Source organism: Elgaria multicarinata, chromosome 11 (assembly GCF_023053635.1).
Source record: "Elgaria multicarinata webbii isolate HBS135686 ecotype San Diego chromosome 11, rElgMul1.1.pri, whole genome shotgun sequence".
Classification (NCBI taxonomy): Eukaryota; Metazoa; Chordata; class Lepidosauria; order Squamata; family Anguidae; genus Elgaria; species Elgaria multicarinata.
In genome coordinates this window covers 25836696-25850594 of record NC_086181.1, presented here as the reverse complement: position 1 = coordinate 25850594, position 13899 = coordinate 25836696, and the positions used below count along the sequence as shown (strand labels likewise).

Genomic DNA, 13899 nt, shown 5'->3' with positions numbered 1-13899 from the left:
ATTAGAGCCCCTATAGTTTTCTGTGCTTTCAATTTTGCTGCATCCCTGTGCCCTTTCCACGAGAAGGACCAACTAAAGAGAATGCCCAATATATTTAGAACAACCTATAATATTTTCAGCCAGATATCATTTGTTCTGGCAAAAATGGCATCAAGTCTGGCAATGTGTGAAAACAAAACATATGTTTCCTTTCCAGTCATATGAGTTATGTCATCCCAGCTTGAAAAAAAAGCATGGCCGTTGAACTGCTCTCATACATAGACAACTCTTTAAAATGAAATCTTGCAAGAACTAATAATATAGATTCATCAAAAGGAAAAGAAAGTATTCTAAATATTACATATAACAGTCATAATACTTCATACACCATAAGATTAACCAGTCTCATTGCCAATAAAAAGAGAAAAGTAGTTTTTTTTTTAACCTGGAGTCAGAGAGTCACATGCTTACATGCACATGTTCAGAAGAAGGACCAAGTTTTCTTGTCAGCTGCTACAGAAGAATTCTAAACAATTCAGAATTTGTTTTAAAAATGTATATGCTTAATAGAGAGTGATTGAAAGTGAATCTAAGGGGATAATGAGGAGTATTTTCCAATTTTCATGGTGGTTTTAACTGGAATTAATATTGATTCAATTCTCCAAAAAATATGGATACTAGGGGGGAAGATGTGAGAGCAATTTTGCATTGTCGACACATAAAAATCTCAATTAGAAATTATAGTGAAAGATAGACAAACATTCTTTATTTTTTTCTTTTTATTAGTCTTTCTCTGTTGTTAAGCTCAGGCCTCAACACAATAATGTAACATTTGGGGGAAAAGATGCAACCTAGCAATCCAGCACTGGAGGCTAAGATGGAGAAGATCTCCACAGCCACCATGTATTTTCCTTTGCTGCTTAGGTAGGATGGAATAAAAGTTAACCAAACACTGCAAAAGACCAACATGCTGAAAGTAATGAACTTGGCCTCATTGAAACTGCCAGGTAACTGCCTGGAGAGAAACACCACAGTGAAACTGATAACTGCCAAGAAGCCCATGTAGCCCAAGGCACAGTAAAACATAGTCACAGAGCCCTCGTTGCATTCCAATACAATTTCTTCAGCCACTGAGTGCATGTCGACAGCAGGAAATGGGGGAGATGTTCCCAACCACACAATACAGATACTTGCTTGGATAAGAGAGCAAGAAAAAACAATGGTGATGGCTAGCTCCTTCCCCAACCATTTCCTCATCCTGGATCCTGGCTTGGTGGCCATGAAAGCCAGAACTACCATGATGGTTTTTGCCAACACAGAAGAGACAGCCACAGAGAAGATGAAGGTAAAGGCTGTTTGTCGGAGGAGACAAGTTGTCTTCTGAGGTTGGCCAATGAATAGCAATGTACAAAGGAAGCAGAGCAGGAGGGAGATGAGGAGAGTGTAGGTAAGGATCTGGTTGTTGGCTTTGACAATGGGAGTGTTGTGGTGCTTCACAAACATTCCCAGAACCAGAGCTGACATCAATGAAAAGGAAAGAGCACAGAAGGCTAAACTGAGCCCCAGAGGTTCTTCATAAGACAAGAAGGTAACCGTCCTTGGAATGCAGAAATCCTGATTCTTGCTTGGATAGTCTTTGTCTGAGCATGTGTTACAGTCATTCATATCTATAAAGGAAAAGATTTGGTCCATTCAGCTCACAAACACAAATGTCTTATATCTCAATGTTTTATGTGAGGGATCCCCTTCCACTAATGACATCATGGCTCAGAGGGACTATACTGAACAACGCACAGCAGGTCAGCCAGGTTGGCACCATGAGACATCAGGGTCCCTTGTTTGAGGCATTGGACAGCCTTGGGAATTCATCTGGCCTGTTGGTTCTGAGGATTGTGGTGGAGGGAGGGCTCCCAGGAGGAGTCCCTGTTTGAGTGTACCCAGTGGTATGTGGCCTGCTGCCCGTACCTCACCAGCATGTTTGCCAGCCTCCAATCAGGTTGGGCAGATGATGCCACAGCCAGCATCTGCTGGTGCATGGTAGGTGAAAATGTAGTCACCCTTGCATGGGTGCACAATGCAGCTGTCAGCAGAGGCAAACTTTGACAATCCCAGTGAGCAGTAGATACTAAGTCTAAATTTTGATATGTATTCCCTCCTTTGGTGGTTTTTTATGTATTATTTTAATATCACTAGTATTACAAGGGACCCAAGGCAGCTTACCATGGTCTTTCTCCTAATTGTTTAATCCTCATAAAACTCTGTGAAGAAAGTTAGACTGGGAGTCAGTGGCAAGTCCAAAGTCATCCAGTGATTTTCATAGCTGAATGAGGACTAGAACCCAGATCTCCCAAGTCCCAATCCAACATCCTTATCACTATACCAGATTGGCTCATCAGAAACACCAACCATCTGGCTACTCATAATTCATTGCAAAGTTACTGACTTAGTTTGGTGTGTGTATGCGTGTGTGATAGATTTTTAAAGAGCAAACAATTAGACACAGGGAGACACATATGGATACATCAGATTCTTGCCACTTCTGTAACTTCCTCACAAAACCTTTTGATCCCATATACAATACTGTAGTATAGTCACCTCAACCTATCCATAAATTTATTTTCATGTTTACAGCCCTCTTTTGTATCACTTTGTATATTACAGGGAAACATAGGAGAGTTTCCCTGTGTTAAGGATGAAGAGTACAAACAGCATTCCACCACGTTAAGGCCATAATTGGGGGATGCATCATTCTAGCATTCATAAAATGGAAAGTGTTTCACCAATCTTTTTGAAAATGAGATCTGCCAGAAAGAATTGCTTGTTTTACATACCCTGCATATTTCAAGAAGATTGGTGAAATATTGAGGACAGAATGGCAGTTCAAAGTACCAAAGTGGGAAAAGCCTCTCAGCTTCAAACTGGCACAGATTTGCTTCCATGTGGCGACCATTTTTTTGCACACTAAAAGCTCTGAACTGGGATCCTTACCCTTCAAACAGTGGTGGGATCTTGTCTCCCTGTCCTTCTAGTTGGTGGAATGGCTTTTTCCCCCTCAAAATTTGCTTCCATTGTTTTTTAATGAATATATCTCTTTGCCCCATTAAAGTCAATGGAAGGCCCGATAGAGCAGAGCATGCTCAGTAGCATCCCTCCCCCCCCTCCCTCCTGCCTGAGATAGATTGGAATGTTGGAAATAAGATGGTCGCCTGGCTCACCTAGGAGCCATTTCCTTCTGCAGTTGAGACAAAGCCCTGTCTGGGCCCTCTCCTTCCCCACAGTGCTGTGGAGGCCAGGGAGGGAGAGAGAAACAATCTGCCTTGCTTGGAGGGAGGCCCTTCCCTGGCCTCCAAGGAAAAAGAAAACCTGGCTGGCTCAGTTAGGGGTTTGATAGAGGGATTGACTTTGTTGTGTGTCTGTGATTGTGAAGAGGAAGGGGTGTGTGTGTATGTGTGTTTGAGTTTGAAGTGCTGGTGCATCCTTCTTAATTCAAAGTAAAGAATATATGGCAAACAACTTAGAGCCACCTACTTCTCTTTTTTTGTTTAGAGCAGCCCTTCCCCAACCCGGTGCCCTCCAAAGGTGTTGGACTACAACTCCCATCATTGCAAGTCAGTATGTCCCATGGTCGGGAATGCTGTGACTTATACTCTCAAACATCTGGAGGGAAGCAGGCTATCATATGCAGAGGTGACTGTGGGGTTGTGGAAAACTGATTGAGGAATGCTGTTCTAGAGCAAGGGCAGGCAGAATGTAGATCACAAGATGTTTTGAAGTTCAACTCATAAAAGTCCCTGTCAGCATGGACAATGATCAGGAAGCTGCAAATGCTGTGACCGCAGAGGATTTTTCTTATGTGTTCAGCATTGTGAGATCAAAGACAGAGCACACCTAATAGATTCATGTATAAGGATTATTTTAAAACTATTGAAGAAAATGTTTTTTGTCCTCACCATAACATGGAAGTTGCAGTGCAATACATCTGGAGAGCACCAGGCTGGAGAAGGTTGGTTTACACTTGGATCCTATACATGTCTTCTCAGAACTCAGTGCTGCTGAGTTTACTAGAGTTTCCTCCCAACTGGTATAGGATTGCAAACTAATTTCATCTGAAAGGAGTTCAAGACAACCAAACTAATCATTTTCTGTTCCTCTGTCACTCTGATGAGATGATGTATTGTGGAGGGATTGTGGGGAGTGAACAGTATATTTTGTATGAACTCATTTTAAGGGGGGGGGAGGAAAAAACATTGGTGCTTTGAGGAGCAGGATATTGACCAAATGTCAAAAATGCCAGCCCTTGCTCTGGTTCTACATCTCCAACAAATAGTGCCCCTTCTGTTATCAATCGTGCTGCTCTATGCGAGATGGGTGTGTGTGAGAAAAAATTGTGCAGCACCTGTATTTGGTAAGGATATAGAGCAGCATTCACCATCCTGCTGTCCCAGCATTCCTGACCATGGAACATACTGACTTGTAATGATGGGAGTTGTAGTCCAACACCTTTCGAGGGCACGAGGTTGGGGAAGGGCTGCTCTAAACCAAAAAAGAGAAGTAGGTGGTTCTAAGTTGTTCGTCATCAGTTTTCCACAACCCCACAGTCACCTCTGCATATCCTATTCTCCATCCTGTCCTCATGGTTTATATCTGCTTTGGGAGAATGAGAATTTCACTGGCACTTTCTGCCTCCTTAGGGAGGATGTGGCGTTAAAGGCTTGTGAGTAGGCATGTGCTCCGCTCCGATTAGAAGCGCAGAAGCAGGAGCGAATTGGCCTGCTCCGCCTTGCCCAGAGGCGGAGTAGAAGCGGACTGCGGACCCCTAGAAGCAAGGCGAAGAGAAGCGCCCATTTTTCGGCGCTCCTCTTTCAGGCGGACCGCTCCGATCGCCATCTTGAAACATTTCGCCCATAGTATTGCATTGCGGAAAAGAAAGGGGGATAACTGTGTTGTTTTTGAAGCTATTGTTCTGAAAATTCTTGTGCTCAGAGAGTCATGGATGGGGGTCATTTTGAGACTACTCTCAGCTCTTTGCGTGGTGCGGGTCGTGCGCTAGAATTTTTTAAAAAACCAGTGGGAAATACCTTTTTCGAAGGGCTGAGGGGCAGAGTCAACTCCCGGTCATGATCACATGATCCCAAAGTTGGAGGAGGGGATAGGCAAAACGGGTAACTTGGGATTCTGGGAAACTTCTCTTTCTTAGTCTGAACGGACTTTTCCCAGTGTTTTTTAAAACAGTAGCCCCACCAAATGCACAAACACAACCTGAAATCATATACTAAGCCAATAATAAGAGAGCACTGCTACCCACCCTAACTTTGGGGAACAACTGAAAAGATGTGGTGCAAGGGGATGAGCTCCCCTAGGGCATGCCATGTGGATGTGCCCCCACTCTCTCCTGTACTTGCGGGGCTATCACAGCCCTCCAAAGAGAGTAACCCAGTGGAGCAATGCCTATCATGAGTTGAAGTGAGCGTTTACTTCTTAGTGGTGGAGCAATGTCTTTCATGAGTTGAACTGACAGCGTTGCTTCTTAAAAGACTGGTCACTAGGACCAGTCAAATTGGCAGATGATTCCCCCTCCCCCGGGCACGTCCTCCTATTACTGGTAAAAGACAGATATAGCCTTTTTTTAAAAGTTCTTCTTGTTGTTTATTCAGCAACACTTCTGCTTTTAATTCCACCCCTCCTTTGTTTATTTATTTATTTATTAATTCCATTTTATATGCATTACTGGCTTATCCTTGGCTCACTTCCTTATGCCCCCAGAAATGTCTGCTGCCTGCCTGCCTTCCCTCCCTCCTCTCCTGCCCGCCTCGCAGGGATGTTGTGTGTGTCTGGCTTTGTCTCAGGGGAGAAGTCCTTCCTGCACTCAAGTTAGACTTTTGGAAGTTCCAAATCCATTTTTCAATTGTGGAAGAAGATTTCATAGGTTTATCTGTACTCCCCAATTCATGGCATGTTGGGATTTCCTTTGAAATGGCCCCATTGAGATGTCTGCAGGTTTAAGCCCCACCAAAAATCAGGGGATGATAGGACTGCCTTGGTTCTTGGCATGCGTGTATCCCTGGATAAGCTTTCATGGTGGCGAGTTTGAGATTTTTAACATGCAAATTGATGGAGCTATGGAAAGGGGTGTGAATGGGGTGTTGGATTTTCATAAATTCCCCAAAAATCAGGGGATGATGGGACTGCCTTGAATCTGGGTGTGCATATGTATCCCTGGACAAGCTATCATGGTGGTGAGTTTGAGATTTTTAACGTGCAAATTGACAGAGCTATGGAAAGGGGTGTGAATGGGGTGCCCGATTTTCATAAATTCCCCAAAAACCAGGGGATGATGGGATTGCCTTGAGTCTTGGCGTGCGTGTGTATACCCCCATGAGGTGTCATGGTGCCAATCTTGAGGTTTCTAACTTTCACAGAAAAAAAGTTGTATACTTTTTTAGCTTAATGCAAGCCTATGGGGGGGAAACGGAGCTCTGATCCGGATCCGGAGCTCCGAGCGGAGCGGAGCGGACATAGGCGGAGCGGGGGTGGGGCGGAGCGGGCCGATCCACAAATTGTGGATCTGGGAGAGAGAGAAGCGGAGCGGGGGGTCCGTGCACACCCCTACTTGTGAGCCTTAACTCCCAATTTCCCTGCTTTTTGGAGTTTGGTTGAAAACTGTAGAGCCTTTAATGTTGTTTTGTAAACCATAGGTTTTTTGTTTATTGAATATAATATATATTTCCTACCTTCTTGGTTTGAAATCTTCCCTTCTGGACATGGGATACAATCATAGCAGCAGTGTTGCTCCCCCTCCTTCACTTTTTTGCTGAAACCAGGATGGCAACTCTCAGTACATACAGAAAGTGGTCGTGTCTAATCCATGCATGAAAAAGCAGAACAAAAATGTGACAACAATGAACTTGGAAACCTTCAGTTTCTCAAGTCTACCTATATGTTGCAACATAGACAAAGCATTTCAGTAATATTTGAATATTGATATACTACAATACTATTCCTATTTTTCTTTATTTGGGGGGGGGGATTGCCCACTCACACCTGTTTTGGGTGAACCAAGATAAATTATAAAATAAATTGCAGGTTATGGTATTCAATACTCTCCTAAAGCTGCATTACTTGGCTATTGTCTTAGAAAAATGTCTTTGAAGTTATTGTGCCTTGAACTGACTATAAATCTATTTATTTGAAATGGCCAATAATAGCTGCTCACTGGATATCAATAAGAAGTGCTATTTGGATTGGACTGGATAGATGTTTTTCAGCTGCAACTTTTTTAACCAAGCTCATAAGTTATGAATATATGGATAGGTTCATTGAGAAATTAAGTCCAGCTATAAACCATTGAATTAAAAGTGTGATGGGATGTTTTATTTGAGGCACAAGCCTGTACTGGTAGGACATGAGAGAAGTCTTTTCTCTGCAACAGCTGGAGCAATGTTTTTGTCTCAGAGTAAACACTAACCCCCAATCTTTTCTTCTTTTTTTATGTTATAGAAAGCCAGCTACTCCATTCCAACATTTGGAACTTATTAGAATTATTCCAAACACTTATTAGAATTATGCCTCACCACCAGGGTAGATTTAAATTGAATCCATTAGCTGAAAACATGGGGACCCTATGTGACAAGATCAAGTGGTTAAAAAAGGGGGCGAAAGACTTTCACAGTAAAACTGATAGCAAAAAAAGAACCTAATAAACAGCTGAAGAATACAAATATAAACACTTTCAGAGGATGCAGTTTGTAGGTATAGATTTTTTTAACAAGCAATTGGTTTGATAGAATGTAAATGTAATAGCTTTCAGAGAATGTAGTTACAATTTTTAACGAAGTGGTTGTTGATTTGAAAATACAATTGCAAGTGTACAGTTTTTAACAAGCAGTTGCTAATTTTTAATTTGTAATAAAGTCGTTATAAAGTGTAATCAAGTTTAATATGCAGTTGCTACATTTAACAAGCAGTTGCAAAACTTTAATAGACAGTTGCTTTCTTTGACATGCAATTGCTGATGTATTGTTTTGAATACAGTTGCTCTTTTAAAACATGCAATTGCTAATGTATTTTTGAACAAGCAGTAAATGATGATAAATTATATTATAATAAATTGTAATATGCAATTGCTAATGTTTAAATCCTTCATACAGTTGCTTCTTTTCAAATCTTGAGATCAGTAGCTAATGTTCAGGTCTTAATGAAATCTTAAGACAGTTTGATGGATAAATAAATAATGATTGCAGGTCTTAATAAAATCTTAAGACATAATAATGGCTAAATAATGGCTAAACAGTAACTCGAGATTGTGTATTCCATTTCTGATCTTCATCAGTAGTCTGAAATATGCAACCATAGATGTGAGGATAAATATACATATATTTTCACTTTGGAATCCATAATTCCAGGGTAGGAAATTGTTTCTTTTTAATTGGATGCTCGATACTGCTGTGTTTAATTAAGGTATTCATCAGTTGCTATAAGATAACAGAAACAATTCTAAGTATAAATACACTTTTAGTCAAAATATAGTATCACAAACGTCACAAACATTAAGAGATAAGGAATGAATCAAGAGTAACTTGCCCAGAGAAACTTCCTTGAATTGGTGCTGTTCTCATCCTGACTGCGGATAGGAGTGTAATGAGAGGCGTGGAACAATGCCACTATGCATACTACATAATGAGCAGATAATTAAGGGTGATTAAGAGATCTAAGTCATTGAGCATGCCTGGTCCAGTGTGAGAGCAGATGGCCTTACAGGCCCGTTTCAAACTCAAATCATCTATGACTCTATTTTGTGACAATTGGTTCCTACCTTGTTAAAACAGCTGTGCCATAATATGACATCCTCATCAATGGTAGGTGCTTCGTCTGGAGAAGTATGAGGATTTATCATCCCAACTTTCACTCGGAGAAAGGATTTATTGGAAGAAATATTCAAGGTGATAACATCAAATCCTGCTACTACCTCTGCATTTTCATTAAAGAAAATCTCATTCTGGACACTGTTATTAAATGAGACACCACTAAGGAACTGGTGGAGCTATATTAAAAATAGAAATGCAAGAGTTTAGAAACTATTATGAATGTTGTTTGGTATATAAGGCTAAGAACTAAGAACAGGAGCAAAATGATGTCATGAATGATATTGAAGTTGGAAAAAGTTTGATAGAAGAAATGCTCTCCATTTAATTACTTCTTCTTCTTCTTCTTCTTCTTCTTCTTCTTCTTCTTCTTATTATTATTATTATTATTATTATTATTATTACTATTTTCCTCCCATTTTCCTCATGCAAGGAATCCAACACAGCTTAACAGATTTTCCTTTTCTCTAAGTTTATCTTAACAACAACCCTATGAGATAGACTAGGCTAAGAGTCAGTGATTGCTGCAAAATCACCAAGTGAGCTTTATAGAGAAGTGGGTACTAGAAGCTGGATCTTCTGAGTCCACATCCATCACTCTAACCATTACATCAAATAGGCTCTCAGATGTAACAGGAGAGGAACCAGCAAAATACACAACTGTGGATTATGTGCATTTAGTGAAGTATCAGGTGGCAAGAGGAAAGCAGAGCAGGCTGATTGAAATGTGGACAGTCATATGAGCAGACGAAAAAGTTTGATTATACAGCATGATGCAGATAATGAGTGTTGTTGTAATACCAAAAGATATGGTGGTTGTCTTTTGGTTTGACAACCAAGGAAGTTGAAGACATTACCTTCCACCACTGATCATTCCGAAGATTATTTCCTTTAGTATCCATCATTGCAATATGTTTGATTTTAGATGAAAACATGGCTTGTAGAGCATGGGCAACAGCATAGACAGCATTGTAGATGCTGTAGCTTTGGCCAGTCATGCTCATTTCAAAAAAAGATCCAGGTAGGCTCTCCAACATTTCCCTTCCAGTGCAAATCTCAGCTTCCATGTCATTCCCTGCTGTATTTGGGATTTTACAGTCAAACGCTTGTTGCCAAATATCCTTGAGAAAACCATCTCCTCTTGTGCTAAGAGGATTTCTGCTCTCCTCAAATGACTTAAATCCTGGTGGATCATTGGAGTGAATCCTGAAGGAGAGAGCACCATGGAATATTCCTCCATCCAAATTCCTCTGAAAAACAAATGTATTGATCTCCATCTGGGCTGTCGTTATCCATACTTTGCCTTTTATTTTGTTCGCCCTGTGCTCTTCTTGTGATATATATGGCAAATATCGAAAAATTGCACTGGAATATGATTCTGCATGAGCCACTACTACATTGGCATTGCTGCCCATCACTTTCTCATGTATCTTTAACCCCTGTTCTAAAATGCCATACATTTCAGTGTCATAAGTCAATTTGGGGATTCTTTCTATAAAGGCAAAACAGATGCCTCTCTGGGAAAACATTAGAGACACAGTTTGCACAAATCTTTCTCCACTGTCATTATCTATATAAACAAGTCCAATCCATGTCCACCTGAAATGCAGGAGCAAGGAGAGAATCCCCTCATTCTGAAGGGCTTCTTGGGGAACCATTTGGTAGAAGGGAAGTCCAAGAGTCTTATCATTCATGACTGGAGCAGTGCCATATGTGAGCTAAGGAGAGATTGCAGAACTGGTCATAAGATGAAAATAATGTATGCCACACTTTCTAGAGTATAAAACAATGCACACACATAATGTCAGTAATTCTTAGAATAACTCTGCAGGACATGCAAGTTTTATTTTTGCCTTAACAGAATCCAGGTTTATATAACCTGTCAACCTCAAGATCTGTTAGAGTACGATTCCTGTCCTCTCCAGCCAGGAGGTGGTGAGGAAGTTGTAGTCCAACACATCTCTATGGCACCATATTCGGGAAGGTTGTCAATCTCAGTAGGCTGTTGTATTTGATTTTATATATGACTTGTAACTGGCTAAAACCCATTCAGGGTTGCCATAATAATAAATGGAGTAAAAAGAGAGCATTTAGTTAGTCATTTCCTTGTTTGTTATATTTGTATCCCATCATTCCCTCAAATACTACTGTAGGCAGCTAGCAACATCAACAAGTAGCACTACTTACAAAATAGAATTAAAACATGTAACAACATACTTACGAGCCAACATTTAGGAAAAATTTCAGTCTAAAATTTCAGGTAAATAAATAAATAAATAACAATTAGTGTCTTAGCATGCTGGCAGAAAATAACTATATCTCCTCTGACAAAATTGTCAAATGTATTTACTAATGGGTCTTGGAGAGAGGAGGGAGTATTATAAACTATGGTAAATTATGCAGTTCTGAAATTAAGCAGTTCTAAAACTTCATGCCACATGAAGCTTTATAATAAATAAATAAAAGAAATCCCAGTGTTTTGCAAAAATTAAAATATATAGTTTGGAATATTCTCAAACTTTGGGATGAACTGACTTAAATATTGGAAAAAATGAGAAACTGAGAAAACTGAATTTGATGATCTTTAGTTCCAGTATACACATCATGATGTTATGCAACTTTAAGTCTGCTTCAATCTCCAGAGGGATCAATAGAAGAACATTTTTAAATACTACTTTTAGATATTTGTAGTGTGGTACACACCATGCAGATTTTATCCAACTATGCTGATGCTACGACTTGGTGTACAGGCCCTGATACCAAGTCCTAGATGTAATAGATCAAATGTCACGGAATAATTTTGTAACTGTTTTGGACAAAATGTCTCTGTCATTTTTGTTTAGAGATTTTTACTGGTGGCTTTGATTGTCTGGAATAGACACTGGAAGGTCCCAATTAGTGATACCACAAGCATCTGACTGGGTCTGTGAGGGCAGCAGATTCCCTTGTGTCCAGCCCTCACAAACTCTTTGCCCCTGCTGCACTAATGGTGGCCACCATTACTGTAATGGGGGGAAATGCACACTTTCAAGAGGCTCTGGAAAATGTGCTTTTCCTCCTGCACCAATAGGGGACTTAAAAGCCATATTGATGCAAGGGTAAAGGGTCCCTTCAGTGCCTTCACCTTAGGAAGGTGATGAAAGAACTGGATCGATTGCAAATCAACTCTGCTGCACTCTACATCTAAGGCCCTCCTCCTACTGCCTTCTCTGAGGGAAGCTCAGAGGATGGCAACAAGGGAGAGGGCCTTTTCAGTGGTAGCCCCCCAACTATGGAATGATCTACCCGACGAGGCTCATCTGGTGCCAACATTGTTATCTTTTCAGTGCCAGGTAAAGACCTTCCGCTTCCCCCGGGCATTTAACAGCATTTAACAACAGTGTGTTTGTTTTTAATGGACCCCAGAATAGCTGTTCTTATAAGCATATACTGTTGTTTATATGCTTTTTATGTTTTTAAACTTTGTGTATTTGTTTTTAATGTTTACTGTTTTTAACTTTCGTTAACCACCCAGAGAGCTTCAGCTATGGGGGGGGGGGTATATAAATGCATTAAATAAATAAATAAATGCCTGAGTATTTGCAAAGTAGGGAACTGCTGGCTATCAACCAGTACCTGGACTTAGGAAGTAGATGTCAACATTTAGCTGTAGTTCTTTGTCATTGCAGAATCTAAGTTATATATTAAATAAAAGTGTGACACTTACACCCAAGGTTTTGTGTCTCATGATTTTCTTGTTTTGAATACTAGTGACTGAAGTTTTGCACTCTTTGCTATTGTGTGAATGAAAATCAGTTTGCTTTTGCTTAATCCTATAGATATTCAATCCTGGAGCAGAATGAGCATGCTATGGAGAATTGGCTTAAGTGGTACAATCTCAGTTACAATTTGTGAATGTCACATTTTAATGATTTATGAATAATAGTTAAATACACTACTTTTAGTATATCATGCAAAAGAATGAATGAAAGAAAAACAATGGTTGATGTCATTATTTTCAATGCAGCAATTCCTTATATTTCACATACATAAAAGCACAGGTGCCCTACCTGTGGAATCTTATAGATATCCAAGATATTTGCCATGTGAAGAGAGATTTCGGGGTCTAATCCCCCAATAACGGCTATGAGATTCCTCTGAATGTCACATACATAGTTGGGGACCAATGTCTCCAGTAACGATAGAAGTAACATGGTTGCATGATAGGTTCTTCTTGCATTGTCATTGCTGTCATAGATACGGAAGCCCAAGGTGAGGTTTGGCAATATCTTAGAGTTTTCATTTATCTCTTTTATGGCAAATGCAAAGGCCAGGAGATGTTGGTAATTCTTAGGCACAATGCTGGAATGTGAGTCAACACTTGAGTCACAGAATGTTTGTCAATACTTACAACACAAAAATATACATAAAAACATAGAAGTAGATTGCTATATGTTAGAATGGAATTACTCCCAGGTAAGTGGATTTGGATGACTGCTTAAAAAAAATGTGTACAATAGGGAAACTTGGGTACAAAAAAAGTATATATCAGGTAAAGTTGAATACAAAATGCAGTGAGGGAAATTTGCATATGAAAATAACTTTTTTCATGCTGATCAAATGTGCAGAGTGATGTGATAATTGGATGGAATGAATTTATGATTGAATACATAGTTGGGACAGCAGCTCTAATAATTCCAGTGACATATTAATAAACGCATTTGTTATGAAAAGAAAGCAAAAATTCAATCCTTACGCAAGGTCTTCCAGCAAGTCTGGTGGGGGTTCTTCTGTGAAGTATGTTGGGCTGGAGATGAAGACACCCTGAAATACAACACCACCAATAATGATGTCTCCGGGCTGATGATACGTGTGAAGTGGAGAGTGAGGATCCTGAATGCTGCATTTAATCATGTGAGCCTGGTATACCATATGAGGAAACAGTGCCATGAGCAGAGCCACTAAAACTGCCATCCACAATAGAATGCCAAATCTTCGCTCTACACACAGATTTCCCTGTTGTCTTCTACAACACTGGCATAATTTAATCGCTGTGTAATTTAAACTTACTTCTTTAACA

The 13899-nt window shown here is 40.1% G+C and overlaps 1 pseudogene; it reads right to left on the bottom strand.

The window, feature by feature from the left end:
- Window positions 1-784: 784 nt before the first annotated feature.
- LOC134405575 (vomeronasal type-2 receptor 26-like) lies at window positions 785-13733 on the bottom strand (annotated as a pseudogene).
- Window positions 13734-13899: the final 166 nt, after the last annotated feature.